Below are 19,161 nucleotides of genomic sequence, written 5' to 3'. Positions count from 1 at the left end.
ATGGAGATGAACCAGATGACCTGTTAGACTGTGTCTAGCTTGGTGGTTCTATTGATACATTACTACTTTGAAGTGCTGAGAAGGACCAGAAAAAAATGGTGTAAGTGCCTGCTAAAAGATGAATGCAAGAGACAAGGGTGAACTGACTTTTGTGATTGTCACCCAATCCCGAGGCCCACCCAGCCCCCAATTTCCACACCAATGTTTTTTCCACTGAAGATTCTTTGATGTTTAACAAGAGACCCAAAGAACGAGAGAGACTAGAGTGTGGAAAGGGTTGGAAATCTGTCCTGGTTGCTCATTTCTAAGCAGAAAGAAATCCCCTCTCAACGTAACATGTAGGTGTACTTAGAAGACCAGAGGATAAATAGGTATCAAATTCCCCAGTGTTCAACCTGAGCTGGTTTTTATTTTTTATTAAAAAAATTTTTTTAATGTTTATTTATTTTTGAGACACAGAGAGAGACACAGCATGAGCAGGGGAGGGGCAGAGAGAGGGAGACACAGAATCCGAAGCAGGCTCCAGGCTCTGAGCTGTTAGCACAGAGCCCAATGTGAGGCTCGAACCCACAAACCACGAGATCATGACCTGAGCCGAAGTCGGATGCCTAACTGACTGAGGCACCCAGGTGCCCCAATCTGGAGCTGGTTTTTAAAAGAGTGACAAAATAGAGAAACAAATTCAGTGACAAACAAAAATGTATGAATAAAAAATCCTTTGGGATCAAATGGCTAAATTTATAGCACTTTTGAGATTTTTCTCTGTCCTTTTTTTGTCTCCCAGGGGAAAACCCTACCTCACAAAACTCAGAATGTACAAATTAAAGGCCATTCACATGGAGTTTGAAGCTTCTAGTTTTGGGAAAAGAGTGTAGAGCCATATGAAAGGCTGTCTGTCAACAGAATCCTGCCTGAACCATGTCCTTCATTGGATGATATGGGTGATAGTGCCGGTCAGCTGGAAGAAAGAAATGTGATGGTAATTCCTAAACACATGTGTCAGAGTAAATCCAATATGCATGCCAGTCAGTTATGATAATGGAGTGGAATACGTTACTTTGTGCATATCTAAATAAAAATACACACGGACAATATTTCTTTTCCTTTTCCCTAAAAAAATGATTTTATGTAAAGAATAGCAGCAGTTTTTCATAGTAATCTGAATTTTGTTTATAGACTTGTGATGATGAGCATTTTATTTTTGGAACTGGTTGCTACCATTTGCTACGAGATTCACAAAGTGCCCAGCGTTATTTCTCAAGTGTCGAAAAAAGAAAGGTGTCCAGTGTTCCTGGGGAACCAGAAACAATATGAAACCAGATGATGAAGAGTTAAGAAAAACTTCTCAGCCTGCTAATGAACTCCATCCTGCCTTGGTGAGACCACCCTCCTTTTAAGTAAGAGGTAATTTAATATGCATCTAACTCAGTTGTGTTTGGGTTTCATCCAATCTAAGAGTATCAGTGTGATAAATTATAATGAATTGTCTGCAATACTTCACAAAGTGACTATAACAGAACTGAAAAACAAGATCTCTCAGCCTGATTTTCCAACTCCGTTTGAATACTTTTTGCCTTATTCTTGTCAGACCACTCCGAAACTTGCAAATGTTTCTTATAGCTCCCTCACACTGAAAAGTTATGTGCTTCGAGCTCCATTTGATTAGATCCACAATTGTTGGCTGTCTCTATTAAATCAAGCCCCACACTTGAAAATGACACCAACTGTGAGACCAGCCAAATAATATAGCAAGAGAACTAACATGGCTTCTTTAGTTTCCAAAAGGTTTCTTTACATGTTAATTTCCTTTTGTAATCCACACTGTGTGCTCGGAAGTAGGTTAATGAAATGGCCTCCAAGCCTACTTCAGATTTTGAAAAAGCCAGCTGGATCCAGACACCGTAGTGTCTGTAGGAAAAATGGGCAGAGGCTGAAAAGGGGGTCAGGAAACTCAAATTCTAGCAGGGGCTTGTGGTACAGCTGTGTGACTTTGCTCACGTGACTTAACTCCTTTAGGATGTACTTTCTTCATTTAGGTTAAGAACCACTGTCCTAGGGAAAAGGCCTTTTCATTTAATGGCTTTAGGTAGCTCCAGCTCTTCAGAATGCAAAAGCAGGACTGTTATTCTACAGATGATCCATCCTACGATCTATAGATGATCTATCATAAATAACGAGGAGATTGGCATTAAGCTGTTTCCTGTGTAGGTTGGAAGACAGCAGTCTTTAGGGTGACACATGAAATTTGTGCGGGAGGACCAGGATGGGATTTTTTTACCCCTCCTATTCATAGACTACGGATGTGTAGAGATTCATGGGTTGGTGATCAAGACCAATTTTCTGTGCGAAAATCCTGTTAATTCTATCAGGCTTAACGTCCTCATGGGCAAAATACTGGGCATATTGGACTTGTAAGCCTCACAAGGGCAAGAGGTATGCTTTTCTTTTCTGTGTTGAGCTTTGTGCCTGAGACGGTTCCTGAGAACTAGTAGGTACTTGTATTCATTTCCTATTGCTGCTGTAACACTACCACACACTGAGTGGCCTCAAACAATACAAGCTTATTACCCTATGCTTCTGGAGGCTAGGAGGACTAAAACTGAGGGGAGAGCAGGGCTGCATTCCTTGCTGGAGGCTCTAGGGGAGAATCAGTTTCCTTGCCTTCTTTCCAGAGTCTACAGGCTGGCCCCATTTCTTGGCTCACAGCCATCCTCCATCTTCAAAGCAGCAATGGCTGGTTGAGTCTTTCTTCTATCACATCATTTTGATTCTGCTTCCATCATCACACTTCCTTCTAAGCCTGGCTCTCCTGACTCCCTCTTTCACTTATAAGGACCCACCCTTAAAATTACATTGGGCCCACCCAGATAACCTGGAATGATCTTTTCTTAAGATCTTTAATTCAATCACATATACATAACTGCCACATGAGGGGACATATTCACAGATTCCTGGTATTAGGAGGTAGACATCTTTGGGTGGCCGTTATTCTTTCTGCCTACCACAGTGTTCAATAAGTATTTGATCAACTTGTAAATATTTTGCAAAAATGGTAGGGTAAATACTTTGAGTTATTTGTAAGGTTAGCCAATTCCCATCACCCATCACTAACCAAAGTCATGGTCACGTGTGCATGTACACTTCTGATCCCGCTCAAATCTACAACCTTCATACTCATTCAGGCTCATGCTCACCTGACCCTGTTTAGGCTTTAAAAATGCATGCTGGTTCTATTTTACTCTCTTTCATCTGGTAGACAGAATATAATCTGTTGTGACAGATTTTCCTGACCAAGTTGAGTGAATTGCTCACTGTCACATACAGACAAAAACGGAGCCAGAATAGAGATGTAAAACCCCTTTCTACTTCCCTTGCATCCCATCTCATACTCAACTCTTTTCTCCAATTACCATTGCAAACAGATCAACCAACAAAGAAGAGAGGGTGGGAATCTTCAGGCAGAAGTAAAGATGCATGCATCATATTGCAATCCTACCGGTGAAAACCCAAACTTCGTTCTGTTATTAACAACCTCCAAGTCATGTACCTTCCCCACCAAAATAAATGCTTCAAATCGAAGCCACAGTCCCTGAACTGCTCTCCCACTAGAGATGCTACTAACCACCATGTCGATCAAGACCCATACACCTTCTGTCAAAACTCTTTCAGGTTTTTCTCTTGGCATTAAAATATATATGACAGCAAACTACCTCCAACTGCCACCCAATCCTCCTCCCACCAACACAGGTAAAGTTTCAGGATGATTTTGGCAGGCAACCCATAGGAACCTTAGTGGCGGACAATTACCTATTTTCATTTTGAAATTTTCAATTATTTTGAAGCAACTGATATTTTATGCAGGTTAGTTTGTGTCATTTAGGGCAAATTTCTACCACTTCTCAGTCAAAGCAATTACAGGAATCCTGTCTTATCTTTGACTTAACTGTAACATTCAGAAAGGGATGACAACCTACTGTATTTGTTTAATGTCAATTCTATCAAGGCAGCATATATAACTGGTATCAAAGAGTAATTGGGAATAATTGTAAATTAATTTAACACTGCACTTAAGATAACGACAATAAGGGATAAGTAATGAAAACTTGATTGACACGAAACAACACTTCAGCATTCAATACCCCAGGCATTCTCTTCTTTTAAATCTGGCAACCAACCACACCACATTATATCGGTGACAAAGTCCACAGATTTACTTACTGGTTATCTTAAGTACAAATAATATATCTCTCTGTGGCCTAGAGGAAATAATTGTGCGAGACTTATAAGGTGTAAATTCTCCAGAATAATTTTTCCTGCAGTTCTAGTAGATCACCAAATATTTAAAACCTACTGTTTGCACATATAAGCCTCCTGCGGTGGGTCTGACACAGCACATAGGCTCTCACTAAGGAATGTGAATTTATGGGAAAATCTAGTTCAAAGGTAAATAAACCTCTAATACGTATTTTTTTCCTTATTTAATTCCATATTCTTGATCATGAGCCTTAAAATGTAAAGAAACTGATCCGGAATTAACATCAAGAGGCAGGGAAAATAAACACAAAATAAAGTTTAATTTCTAAATAACTACTCCTGGAGTCAGAAAATGCTGTAACTTGGTGGTGATAATGTCTTTCACATGGCAAATACGAGGTACTGTGGAAAGTTCCATCTATGTCTATATTGGCCAGCTCAAATGTAGAGGTGAAGAACTTTGTCAAAAGGCAAAACAAACCAAAAAACCCCAAAAACCCTACAACTTTTTAAGGCAATGAGGCTAGGAAGGCAATGAGAGTTTCATTGTCCTGTATAATTTGAATAACTACCTGAGTTTTTCACCCCCCTTTCCAAACTGTAGACTAGGGTATAGCTAGCTACAAGCTGTCACACATCTGGAAGACTATTTTAAAACACATTCAAATGTTTTGACTACATGATGCCAAGCATCTGGCAATACAAACTTCTCTTAGGTATTTTTCTGCTATAGAATTCAGTCTGTGTAGACAGTCGTTGTGCCAGATTTTGAACTACATGTTTTATTTGCAGAATGACAAAAATATATATGCAAAGGTAAGGTTTTCCTTATGCTTTTGATTTAGGTAGACTTAACTTAATGATGTTAACAGAGTTGCCATTGATTCTTGCATTACTTGAACTACTGTCTAGTGGTGTTCTCCCCCTGTCCCCAAAAGCCCTTCAGTGGCCTCTACTGGTCAGTTCCTCCCCAGGAACATTCTCTCCCAAACGGACAGCATTCACTCACTTGTCTAAATAGTAACTGACTTTATTGGTTTCATTCCACAGCAAGGATGAGGGAAGGCGAGGTTTCTAGTTTTCCCTGTCTAATAGGAACCAGCCTTAGGCATACCTGTGGTTCACCACCCATCCCCAAACCATTTGCAGGATCTTGAGGTAGGAGGTAGGTATTCTTCATGTGAGGTCGCCCTCCTCCTAATGCAAGCTGGCTCAGACTTCCAAAGGCTGTTTCCACAAACTAACCTAACCATCCCTATCTCCACACCACTTTCACCTTTTCACACTAAGTCTTAAGTCAGATGACCCCCACAGTGGGGGGTGTTCTGGGTAAAATATGCACTAATTATTTCAGTTTTATAGCTTGCAATCTACTGCAGATCGCTCATTCTTGTTTTTGACCTAAGAGAACAGGGATAAATTCCTCACAGGCAAGGTACAGACCATATTCACCATTGTGGCCTTGGCACCTAAGCAGGGTGCTAGGCACAATAAAGGTCTGTTCAATTGTTCTGGATAAAATGCAGTCCATTCCGATGTTGAAGTAAAGATCACTACATTTCAACCTTGAATTAAACTTAGCCAGGGAGTCCAGTTTGGGCCTAAGCAGTGTTCGCAATTTGGATAATCATGAAGAGCAGGCGCATGGGGTGGGCCTGCCAGAACTCTAATAGCATTAGGGTGCTACTGGTAAAATATAAAAACTGTATTTTTTTTGTATTATGTATTATGTATTATGTACTTTGTATTATGAACTTTGGAGCCATGTATTATTAAGGCCTCCTTGACATAAAGACTACACACTTAGGGGAGAGAATCTCTGTCTCCCTGTTTGTGGACCACACCCTGACTGGCTTGTTCTGGAAGCTGCTGGGCTGTTCAGGGCTCTGGAACACGATCAGCAACAATGGCTCCGCAGCAATGAAAGCCAGCACATGGCTGTGAAGCTCGCTCCGGAGGTGTGTGACGGCAAGCCCTTGGTGTCTGATGGGGTGGGAGCATCGGGGAAAGTGGCGGGGCTTGGATGCTGGAGGTCCAGCAAGCTGCCTTTAGCATCATAGGCCATCCTTGAGACCTTATTCGTGAACATACTTGTGACTCCCACTGGGAAGGCCCAGAAAACAAGAGGGAGGATTTGAAGAGCCCAGAGAGCTTAAGTTGCAGATGGGGTGAGAACTATAGATGTATGGTTTATGCTGTTAACAGACCTCATTAAATCAGTCTGGTGTGGCTTAGGAAAGCCAGGATTTGACAGATAGATGGACTAATACATAGAGGGAAAATGAATTCGGTGACATCAAGCAATATAATATTTTTCTATTTTATAATATATTTAATAGCATAAGATGTTGCTAATATATTTAATAGCATAAGATGTTGCTATTTCCCTTTTAAATATATTCCAAATCAAGTATTTGAAGCAGTTTTATAATCCTCTGAGCTGAAAATATAGCTAAGACACTCATAGAAAGTCTCCTAGAGGATTAACAGTTCCATGGTAGAGAATGTATTTTAATTCAGAATTCGTCAAGTAAAGCAGCCTCCTCTGTAGGTTTTACAAATAAAAGCAACTGGTGGCTAATATTTCTAATCTTCAATCAGTTTTCTGTGGATGAAAAATCAGAATCAGGGATTATTGCTTTTACAAAGAATGTTTAGACATCCCAGTGACATGATCACTATATAAAATATAATTCAAATGATCTCAGTTTAAACACTGACTTTGACAGTAAAATCATTTCATTTTCTACTATGGAAACTATTTTAATAATTTTAACCACTTTTAGATTATATCAATTCTTTGAGATGAAGGACGATGAAGAAACAAACTAATCTCTGTAAATTGAGCTCCACTGCAAAAATGATCTCCATTCTTCAGCAGGGATATTAATGGGTAACCTTTTGAGGGCCTCTTCCTTGTATTTCTCTTCTTCTGCCTCTTCTGTCTCACACGGCTCAAAGGAAACCTAGCTCACGAAAACAGACTTACTTAATGATCCCCTTCCCTCGGCTTTCTCCCATTCTCTTTCATTCACATTCCCAACTTTACATCTCTCTTCTCATTTTCCTTGTTTCTTTCCGGGGAATGACCACCTCAAAGGATTAATTCAGAACAGGCAGCAGAAAACGGTAACAAGAGTGGGCAAATCAGGATGTGGATTTAAAATCAAGAGGTATTTTAAAGGAGGAGAGTTTCTCAAATTAAACATATGTTAAGAATATGGGTTTGTTGTTCATGGCATACCTGCTGCCTGTGATCCCACCCTCATCGGATCAGCCTTCAAGGGCAGAGCATTCCCTAGTGGAATAATAAATACAGCAGCTTGAGTGAACATGGATCTGGGCAGCCCAGCGACCCTCCTTTCCTCTTGGTCTGACTTCACTGTTGGAACACAGGTGGTCACTGAATGGCTGAAGTAGTGAAATGGATCGTGGCCCCTTGGGCTCAGAGCCAGAGATAGAGAGAAAATTCAGGTTCCAAAGAATCAGGCTTTGGGCACATAAAAATTCTAATGTTCAGTCCTGGCATTTATACTAAACTTTGCTTTAACTGATACTGCCTCTTTTCCAAGGCATCATCTTTCTTACTTTGTTATATGTGAACTAGGCAACAAAAATCCATTAGACTTTCGAAAAATAGGTTGTACGGATGCTTAGAGTGCTTCTCTTTGCGCTGACCTTCCATCAACTTAACAGTATGGCAAACTGTATTCTGTAAGTAAAAATGAAAGCCTTGCCTTATGTCAGCACTTTCATTCTTCCCGGTGTATCATATCAAGTAGTTCTCTGCTGTCCCAGAATTATGTGCCCAAATATTGTTGATAGGAACCAGTCATACTTATGCTCATTAAAAGGTTTCAGTAGGAACTATGCAGAATAGCGATATATTATGTATTTGTTCACATATATCCTTCCTTGCTTTGGAGGAGTTTTGAGGTGGAGAGCAGTAATTAAGATACTTATGATTTGAATGCACTCTACTGATAGACAAGATTCAACAGTCTTGGATCTCTCAGGATAAGCATCCCTGATATGAACATAAGAAATCCATGTGGGTTTTGAGGGAAATATTTTTAGTGTGGTGTTGAAATAATATAGGTATGAGAAGCTCAAGACCCCTCTCTCCCATTTGTTTTGATATTATTCTTAGGAAACAAGAGCTGCCTAACAAGCTGTGAAATTACCACAGAAGAATAAAGGATAACTGGCTTCCTTTTGCACTGTCTGAAAAATAGTACTTTCTAACTAAATGAATAGTGTTGGGGAACAAATGATTTCTGAGTCCCTCAAGCATTTCATAAAAGTCCACTTATGAAGTATAGCATATAAACAACAAAACCTTCCTAACTCTTCGTTAAAGCAGTCAGGCCTCTGACATTTGATTACTAGTTCAGTTTATCACACAGTCTTGGTGTGCATATATTTTCGTATTTCTGTAACAATGTCCCAAATCAGCAGAGAACCTGATATATGAAAATTCCTATATATACAAAAAATAGTTTAGAGGATGTGATTATTTGCTTTTCAAAAAAATTCATTTATTTATCAAGGTCTCCTTTAGTGAGCCATCTCTGATTGAGAACTGGCCGCCTTTCTCCATGTTGTCTGAATCTGTGATGTTTTAAAGAACTTGGCTCAAATGTCCCCCTCACAAAGGGAAGAACATATTATAATGTTCTAAAGGCAGGAGGTTTGTGTTAAGCCTGTCTCAGCAGCTTCAATATAGAGACAGGAAAATCCAACGAAACCCAGTTCCAAAATTTAGCAAGTCCTCATAATTTGAGCAAACACATTAAAGAAGATGCCATGAAGCAGGTAGACAGTATGATCAAAAGTGTGGCTTGGGAGGTCAGGGGAGGAGAGAAGGTAGAGCACAGGTAGAACTCTCCTTCCACTGGTCACCTTCCCCCAAAGTGAAGTCTCATCAATTTTAATGGCCATGGGTTGATACCACGTCGTTACACCTTCAATGAAGTGATGTCAAAGAAAGCCAGCTGAGGACAAAGATGGTGAGACACGTGAAGAAGGGGATGGGAGGGAGAATACTGTATTTATGTGTTCATCCCCACTCTTGCAGAAACCCAAAGTCAGCTGCCTTGCTTGAGGGATTGTTCCCCTTGACATTCCAAGGTCATGTTGCCTCTGTCCGTGATCCATAATCCTTTAAGACAAAATGCCATTCTGCTGCAAGCACACTGGAAAACTCTGCAGCACTGGCCAGAGATGGGATGGTTTGCTCTGGGACAGGAGCATGAGCAATGCTCAAGCCAGGCAAGATGACGACTTGGCAGGGGAAGACAGAATCGAGAAGAATTAGAGAGAATTCAGGCATCAAATAGGTGGTTGGCCCAGAAAATCACGAAGTTTCCTTCAAACTCTGAGATTCTACAATTCTGCATATTAATAGGTCTCATGGAAAGAGTGTTAACCCATATATGAGAAACAATGTACACACGAAAAGCAAAAGGGAAAACAAAAAAATCCCTTCCTACACCCCTTAGATTACAAAATGGCTAAACTATTTAAAAATGGTAATTTGACTTAGCTAGGGATTTCCATTTAAAAATGATTAGAAGATGCAACAAAAATATAATCTCTGGTTACAAATATTAAATGGGTATGGATGCAGAACTATGGGTCAGTAGTTAACATTGGCCAATGCAATGTCTCTGCTGCTCAAACAGAATTCAATTAAATTTATGATGGAAATCTCCATGAATGCTCACGAAGTATGTGCACAGGGTCTGTCCTCTCTCGCCTACATTTCTGTGTGTGTGTGTGTGTGTGCGCGCGCGCGCATGCACGTGCGTGCGTGCTTGTACTTTGCTGCTAACAGAGCACATTTGCTTTGACTGTGGAGCTCTTTCCAGACATTAAAAGCCACAATTCTAGTTTTTATACTTAGAAAACACTCAAAATGTGTTTCTTTCTAGGGGAAAAAAATACTGTGCCACCTTTGAGAGTCAAGCCCTTTGAATCCCATCAACTATTGTGGGAAAACTTCTGATTCTATTTTTGCAGAATCTTTGTCTCGTATTTTCTGAAAGGCTTTGAGCTCTTGCACGCACAATCTTCTAGCGGCAATTTTAGCACAGTTGAATGCTTTTATTTGTGTGGCAGGTAGGACACACGATAATACACATCACTAAATTAGTACTGTTCCCATACAAAAATTCTTTTCTAGGACCTGCTTGCTGGTTGCCTCACTGAGGGATCAGAAGGTGGGATACTTTGATTTTAAACACAAGGGAAGGGACAGTGGGAGCCAGGCTTTTAGTGATGGAGCCTTTCGGGGCCCCAGGGTAACTGTTACACATCTCGTGTGGAAGAACACAGTGTGTGACATCAGTGTCCACACACAGCCCCCACTGAGATTAAAAACCACATGTAAGGCAAAATAATTTACTAAAATGTTGACAAGAGCACTCTGTTTACGAAACATTATGTGCAGGGGGAAACGCTGACTAAGCCAAAGGGAAAACTTGCGTGTAAGCTGCTTATCAACTATCCTTAGCAAGGTGAGGCGATCTTGGCAGCACTTTGGGGGACATTTTGACTTCTCTTTGCTTCATGCTCTGGAGTTATTTTTTCTATTTTTTTTTCATGCTGTCTCTGTAACACAACCTCTTTACATAGTTTATCTCAGGAAATGACAATTGGCTGTCGAATCCCATACAAATTGATTGGATATGACAGCTCAAAGGAATAAATATTCTGCAGGGAAGAAAGTTTCTACTTATACTCTTGTATTTTCAATCCTTTTTTTTTTTTTTACCCCTTCTTCCTTAATTTTATTATTTCAATTAGATCATTTAAAAATCAACACATCACATACCAACCTCCCCTAAGAGCAATCATAAGATTTGATGATTTTTCTGATACACAGGCTAGGGTTTCAAATTTGCATTATTTTATCTACTGAATTAACTATGAATTCTAAACCAAACTAATGCTGCCATGTGTTTTTAAACATCTCTAATCTAAACCATCTGGAGAGGCATGGTTTTGCAAAGGCATCCTTTTCAGGACACTCTGTGGATTTTGTCACTGCTTGAGGTTTTGGCAAACCATCAACATTACTATAATTCTCTTTTATGAAATATAGCTTTTGACTAGGATTTTAGAGTCTTGGGTGTGTGCGTGTGTATTTATATGAGTGTGGGCACTTGTGTGCAGTTTTTGCTTCTGTCCCTTTCTTTTTTCAGAAGACGATATTTACAATAAACTTATTTTACTTTTTTAAACTTATTTAAAGAAACAAAGGTTTTTATTGCATATAAGGAATAAATTTTATTTCATCTACTCAACATAATGTCAGACCAAGTTATTAAGAAATGGAGAAGGACTAAGGAATCTACTCCTGAAATCATTGTTGCACTATATGCTAACTAATTTGGATGTAAATTAAAAAATAAATAAATAAAATTAAAAAAAAAAAGAAGTGGAGAAGGACTTTTAAATTTTTTTTTTTTAACGTTTATTTATTTTTTGGGACAGAGAGAGACAGAGCATGAATGGGGGAGGGGCAGAGAGAGAGGAAGACACAGAATCTGAAGCAGGCTCCAGGCTCTGAGCCATCAGCCCAGAGCCCGACGCAGGGCTCGAACTCACGGACCGTGAGATCGTGACCTGAGCCGAAGTCGGACGCCCAACCGACTGAGCCACCCAGGTGCCCCGAGAAGGACTTTTAAATAACCCACCTTACTGGATGTAGGTGCTGGGAATACTTTCTAAACAACTCATTAGAAGAAAACATATCAGCTTTAGAAACCACAACAAAAAAAGTGTAGATATAAAATTATTATGGCAACAATGATTTGTGGGCATGTAAGATATGAACTCAACACATTTATAAGGAGATTACAACTGAAAATTGACTAAGCTAAATATTTTGCCTAAGAAAAGCAACACCTTATTTATTTCTTTGGCTAATAATGCCCATTTCCTTTAAAAATTAGAAATCAAATACAAGCATGGTAAAAGCAAAGTGTAGACTACTTATTACAACAAAGGTTAGAAAACTTCTCCTGGAAGTAAGGATGATGATTCTACTTTCATGGAGTCTCTTCAATAATAATGCTTTCAGGTAATTTCAAGAATTAATCACAAAAAAATGGAATGGATAGCCTTTTGTTGAGAGTCATTGTCTGAAATCAATTAAAATAATAATGTGACTAATGGGGAATATGTACATCTCTGTAAGTTATAATGACGTGGCATGTTCAAACAACCACTTTCATCCAAAAATATTAGGCAACTTAAAGATACACATAAATCAAAAGGTTTTGGTCAAGTTTGTAGAGGGGAAAAAAAGGTCTATTTTTAAGAAATACAATGGCCTGGATTCCAGAAATGGATCTGTGCTTATGAGATAAAGATGCCAAAGCAATGCACTAGCACTCCTCTCAGAGGTGGTCGCACCTAGAACACTCTCAGTGGGTGCTAATGCGGCCTGGGGCAATACTACAGCCCACCTTTCTGTTGTTCACTGTTTCCTTTCCCGAAATGACATCCTCCATAGCCACAACTTTGAGGGAGAGGATTCCTTCCGAGACTCTTTTTTTTTTTTTAAGAATTCCTGATATTCTTTTTTTTAACTTGTTTTATTTTTTTATTTTTTTTTAATCTACATCCAAATTAGTTAGCATATAGTACAATAATGATTTCAGGAGTAGATTCCTTAGTGCCCCTTACCCTTTTAGCCCATCTCCCCTCCCACAACCCCTCCAGGAACCCTCAGTTTGTTCTCCATATTTATGAGTCTCTTCTGTTTTGTCCCCCTCCTTGTTTTTATATTATTTTTGTTTCCCTTCCCTTATGGTCATCTTTTTTTTGTCTCTTAAAGCTCTAATATGAGTGAAGTCATAGGATTTTTGTCTTTGACTGACTAATTTCACTTAGCATAATACCCTCTAGTTCCATCTACATAGTTGCAAATGGCAAGATTTCATCCTTTTTCATTTCCGAGTAATGCTCCATTGTGTGTGTGTGTGTGTGTGTGTGTGTGTGTGTGTGTGAGTATATATATGCCATATATATATATATATATATGGCATATATATATATATGGCATCCATATATATATATATGCCATATATATATATATAGCATATATATAGCATATATATATATAGCATATATATATATAGCATATATATATATAGCATATATATATAGCATATATATATACCATATATATATACTATATATATATCACATCTTTTTTATCCATTCATCCATCGATGGACATTTGGGCTCTTTCCATACTTTAGCTATCGTTGATAGTGCTGCTATAAACATTGGGGTGCATAGGTCCCTTCGAAATAGCACACCTGTATCCTGTGGATAAATGCCTAGTAGGCAATTGCTGGGTTGTAGGGTAGTTCTATTTTTAGTTTTTTGAAGAACCTCAATATTGTTTTGCAGAGTGGCTGCACCAGCTTGCATTCCCATCCTGATATTCTTTCAAACCTGCTTCTGTCTATATTAAAATGATGAAGGATAAAGGAAAAGCACAGTCTGATATTCCAGAGAATGAAAGCCCCATGTAGGGGGGCCCTGGGTCATATGTCTTTAGGAGGGACAGCTCTTAACAGGCATGCTAATTTGGTCTTGGAGGAAAGTAGAACATTTGTCAACCCCATCTTCCTTACTCTTGCTTCAGGGTCTCCAGAGTGGGTTCAGTATGGCAAATGGCCAGCTAGTCTATATAGACTTCAGTGAAGCCATATGAGCTATGTAGAGACCAGGGGGTTCCTTTATGAAGCCTGTGCCTGAGGCAATCAGAATGAGTAATTAAGCCAAAGAAGCAAATACATCTGTACCTAGCACATGGTGGAAGCAGAGTAGCAGGGATGATATTGAAGCCATACACCAGTACAACATTACCCGTTATCAAAATTTCAAGATCATTTTGTGCTTGTTGGTAAGATGCCTTCCTCATGTTCTCCCAGTGCTCCCCTGATTTCCAGTCACCCTGGTCCCTTCCTTCTGCACGCCTAAGTCACCGTCTCCCCCATTCAACAACTACAGATGCAACACCTAATACAAAGCGGGGCCACATCTGTGCTATCTGGATGGTGCCATACAGATTACTACATATTTGGAATTTCATTCCTGCATGTTACATCACTGTAGCTGACACTGAGCAAGCACATACTCTGTGCCTGCCACTAAGTGCTTTATATATATTCATTTATTTTACTGTCGTGTATGACTTGCCCATGGTCATAGAGCTTCTAGGTGGTGGGACCCAAATTACAATCCCAGGCTGTATGGCCTTATATAGCGTTTACCTGTCTCCTAGGACCCAGTAAGTATCTCATCATCATCAAGTTATGAAACAAACATTTAAATGATTGAGATAAGAGAATTTTGGAATTGTAACAGATTCCGTCTTCACCTGGCAGATCATACAAAAAGCACACACAGGGATCTGACCGGGGATATGACCAATGTGAGGGGAACTGGCCGAGTGATGGGAAATAGGGCATGGTGGGGACTGGGAAAAAGTGAATAGCTCTTGGGGAGAGAGGCAGCTTCTTCCCAGCTCCAGCAAACTGCTGTATGAGGACCTGGTCATGGTGGATACTCCATAAATATCTGTTGAATGAGTGAATAAGTGAATGAGTGAATGAATGAATCTAAGTTAGGTGAAATTCTTTAGGAATATATTCAAGCAAGAAAAATAAGAATGCCAAGGTTTAAGCTTCTTCCCACGTGACCATCATGCAATGATACTGAAACAACCATATGTAAAGAAATGTTCACCTACTACTATAAACCAAATTGTATCCCCCACATTTTTTTTACTTGTAGAAAGAATTACTATCAAACTCCACTCATTGGGCCAGAGAGCCTTGTGGTGTTAGCAAAAGACTTGCCCTTCATGTAACACACTACCAACACTTGTGAGTTCTTCGGCCAGCCAGCAACCTCAACTCCAAGCTCTCACAATGTCCAGATTCCTTCACAAACATATGTTGAAGTCCTACCCCTCAATGTGTTTTTAATGGGAGATGGGGCTTTTGAGGTAATTGGCTTTAGATAAGGTCATGAGGTTGAGTCCTCATGATGCTATTAGGCACCAGAAGAGCTTGCTTTCTGACCTCTCTCTGCCAAGTGAGGATATATCCAGAAGGCAGGTGTCTATAAACCAGGAAGAGAATCCTCACCACACCAAAATAGCTGGCACCTTGATCTTGGGCCTACCAGTCTCCAGAATGATGGGAAAATTATTTTCTGTTGTTTAAGCCACACAGTCTATGGCATTTTTTATGGCAGCCCCAGCAGATTAATACCCCTATAGAATCTCTTTTATCCCGACAATAATCTTCAGAGGTAAATAGAATTCGTTCCCTGAGAACACCCGTTCCCCTTAGACCGAGGCTACCCTGACCTCAGTGAATGGCTGGGTGGCAGAGTGGTGAGGACAAAGGGAGGGACAGGCTAGAAAGCTTGCTCATATTGCCGTCTGGCTCTCATTGCACAGCATCAGTAATTCCTGGGGCAATTCTCTGATGAGGCACACCTGGAGAAAGCCCAGTTCAGACAGTGTTAGTCCAGGGCATGGGAAAGGAAAGAAGGGCATTCAAGGACTGAATAAATCTTCAGTGTTGGGGTTCTGTGCCTTCAGTAATATATGCACATGAATGGGGCAGAGCAGACACTAGTTAGTCTCAGGTTTCATCATAATATTACACTGCAGCATGATCACTTGCAATATGAGATGGCAAGACAAAGGAAACACTTAAGAAATGATCTGTTCAAAGGTGTATTCTCATGGCATTCTCTGTATCAAATAGCTCACTTGGTCCCTCGTAAGGTGTACAGCCTCCTTCATTGCTATTTTCAGATAATGGATCGTCTACGATACAATCCATTTGCTATAATCCTGCTGATAATTCTAATTTCCCTAGATGGATTCCAATGATCAATTCTGTTTGTGCTATTTTTGGGGGAGAAGATTCCAGAAAGAGGGCAGATAAAGAGTGAGAGCTGGCAAGGCATTTTCCCTGCTTCCAGCTTCCTGGGCCAAAAGAGAAAAAGAAGCCCCTGCTGTTTGATTTAATAAGGATCAGTGTCTAGCTCAAGCCTCAATCATCAGACCAGTCATACTCAATTGGTATAAAAGAAGTATTTCCGAATGTCCGTGTTTCATTTCAGCACGTACATGTAAACTCCCTTAGGCTTTTTTCTAAAGGCACAAAACAGCCGCTGTGCTGCTGTTCCTCTTGTTCCGTCTATATAACTTGTATCTTTTTTGTAAGAGCTTAATTTTACATTTACACCATATGCATTCTTCAATTTTCCATAACTGTGTACTTCAAAAAGTGTATCATGATCTACACAGCAATGGTTGAGGTGTCCTCTTCCGGGCTTCTCCAGCCTGCAGTACCTCCATCATCACAATGAAAACTGGGTTTTAATTACATTAGTTAGCATGTTCTTTGTCTGTCCACTTTGTTCTCTAATGACTAAGCACCTATTATATACTTTGATTTTGTCACCCCGGGAACTCATTTTGAATATAGAGTCCTACTTGTCAGAGAACTTTCTATTCCTTCATCCTGTTACCCTTACAGGTAAAAACTGCCAGTTATTTTACCAGCAAAACATGGGTTTATTCAGGAAAAAACAGAATTGCAATCCAAGACAAACAAGGTGTAGCAAAGCCGTAGGCAAGAGGGGGAACAAAGGAGAGGCATGCTTTTTGAGGAGAAAAGGGGTAAGTTGGGAAGGCTGTTGTGAACTAAAATCCACTGGAGTAACCTGGGAGCTCAAAGTGTGGTGGCTTTTCATTGACTGTTGCCCATGCAGGGGATGAGGAAAGTGCTTCCTCCCCTGCTGGAGTAGTAGAGCAGCATCCTTGTGCAAGGTCAAGTCCGTCTCTTCCTCTTGGGTCTGCAATTGACTATGAGCCATAGGGCATGCATGAGACCTCCCCCTGTCAAAACCTCTTGACTATTTTAGTGAAGTTTCCTGTTATTAATTTTCATAATCCCCTCCTCTTTTTTACTTCTACTAAGTAACCTCTCCTTGCTATATTCCAGAGAAAAGCTTAGAAAATACCTTTTCTTTCCTTTTTTTTTTTTTTTTTTTTTTTTTAATCAGCCAGGCCATATGAAAGTTACCCTTCCTTTAAGTAAAATAAAAATCCCTGAGCGAGATTCTAACAATTCTCTGGTCATAATACTCCTTGGAAGATGCATTTAAATTAATTTATGTCTTTGTGTCTATAGCTGTTTTGTTGACTTGGATTATGGACCACAAGCTGGGCTGGGGAAGGGACAAAAACTGATGGGAGAAGAAATCAAGTTCATTGCAATAAACCTCATAATTCCATTGAGATGGCAGGAAGTCTCTTTTCCACAACGTGACAACATGGCCTCGACGACTCCCCCAGGTGACTCAGCAGTGTGGTCAGCTAGGACCAGGGCTGCAAGTCCTGACTTTCCGTCCCCCTGCTGACCACCAGTCTACATTCCCTCCTGTGTTATCATCACTCTTCGTGAGGGCATCTCTCTTCACGGTCAGCAGGAACCTCATCCAGAACCAAACACTGGAAGGCCAAAAGCCATGAATTGCAATCTCATCTGTACCCTTTACAGAATCTTAAGGAGAAGCAAAGCCACACATAAGAAGAAAGTTAAGTGAGGATTTTAAACACTGGCACCAATGAAATGAGTTGGGATCACTCCACTTCCCGGTTCTGCTTTCCCTCTGAAATGAGGAGGGTTTCAGGTCATTGTCAGTTTCAGGCCATTGTCAAATAATCTTTACAAAGAGACTGCTAAGAACAAAGAAACCAAATCAGGAAAAAATAAAAGTAAAAATAAAAACCTCTGACCAAGCCAAGCCTCTAAATATAGCTTTTCCACTTACCTCAATGCAGATAATTCTAAGATCTATATTCCTGATTCTATTCATTCCATTTAAAAGAGAAAGACCACACCAGGGTAAGCAATGCAGGGTGGTCAGAATGCATAATCTAATGACAGTGTGTGCAAGCCACTACAGAAGATGTCAGGAGCACTGCCAGACTGTGTGGTGGGCTGACTGCCTGATTTCTATGCACAGTCCACCAATGTTTTCCAAGTATGGACACAGCTCCTACAGAAATGAAAATAGAAAATGCAGGACCAGAGCCCACACTAAAAATTCAGTTTAGCAAAGACATGAAACTGCCCATGGAAGTAAAAGGTATTTGGCCTTGCTTTTCTTAACAGGGAGAAACGAATCTTCATACTGCAATCTTTTTATGATTAGGATAAAAGCCTGTCAGTCTTTGCAAAAGAACACTGAGCTGATGTCTGTGTTTTCTGCATTTGCTTTCTAGGGCCTGAAATAATGCTTTTCTGAGCTATTGGATTTGTTTGCAATTATAGTGTTCTGGAGATTATGAAGAATCAACAAAGATCAGCAAGAAATGGATAACTAACGCAATATTTAAAAATAATAACAGTATAGTCATCAAAAGGCACCCATTGCTTCTTCCTATCTACACTCCTTCTTCCTACTAAGCAAACTCTCTAACTTTGAAATTACTGGAACATCACAGATGAATGAGGAAGCACATTCAGACTACCTGATTTCAGCGAGATAGTGTCTAGAAGGGACCAGTTGTAGTAAGTAAATTTTACGGAAGATCAGAAAGGATGTAGAAGAAAAGTGATAGGTCAGTGAGTTGGGATTTTGGTTTTTATCGTATGTATTTTAATTCTGTGGGCTCTCCAAATCCTCCTTTATGTTGAGAAGATGGTAAGGAGAGCCATGGTAAAGGCCATGTCTAACTGATCTCTTATAAAATGGCACGCTGCCGAAAATACATCCTGTATGAACTACACAGCCTTTGCTCTCAAGCCCCATCTGGCCCCATCACTGTGGAGCATGGCCTAGCTGATGGCA

General features: G+C 40.0%; 1 protein-coding gene and 1 non-coding gene across 3 annotated transcripts in view; both read right to left on the bottom strand.

Annotated features, from left to right (window-relative positions):
- DYNC1I1 (dynein cytoplasmic 1 intermediate chain 1) overlaps window positions 1–19,161 on the bottom strand; it is a 307,556-nt gene that overhangs the window by 83,199 nt on the left and 205,196 nt on the right. The gene's annotated exons all lie outside the window — the stretch shown is intronic.
- LOC122236805 lies at window positions 15,065–15,218 on the bottom strand. The gene has a single exon (XR_006215054.1). It is a non-coding gene; the product is annotated as a small nucleolar RNA SNORA62/SNORA6 family (small nucleolar RNA).

Source organism: Panthera tigris, chromosome A2 (assembly GCF_018350195.1).
Source record: "Panthera tigris isolate Pti1 chromosome A2, P.tigris_Pti1_mat1.1, whole genome shotgun sequence".
Lineage (NCBI taxonomy): Eukaryota > Metazoa > Chordata > Mammalia > Carnivora > Felidae > Panthera > Panthera tigris.
The sequence above is the reverse complement of the archived record's forward strand: the minus strand, read 5'-3'. Positions and strand labels throughout refer to the sequence as shown.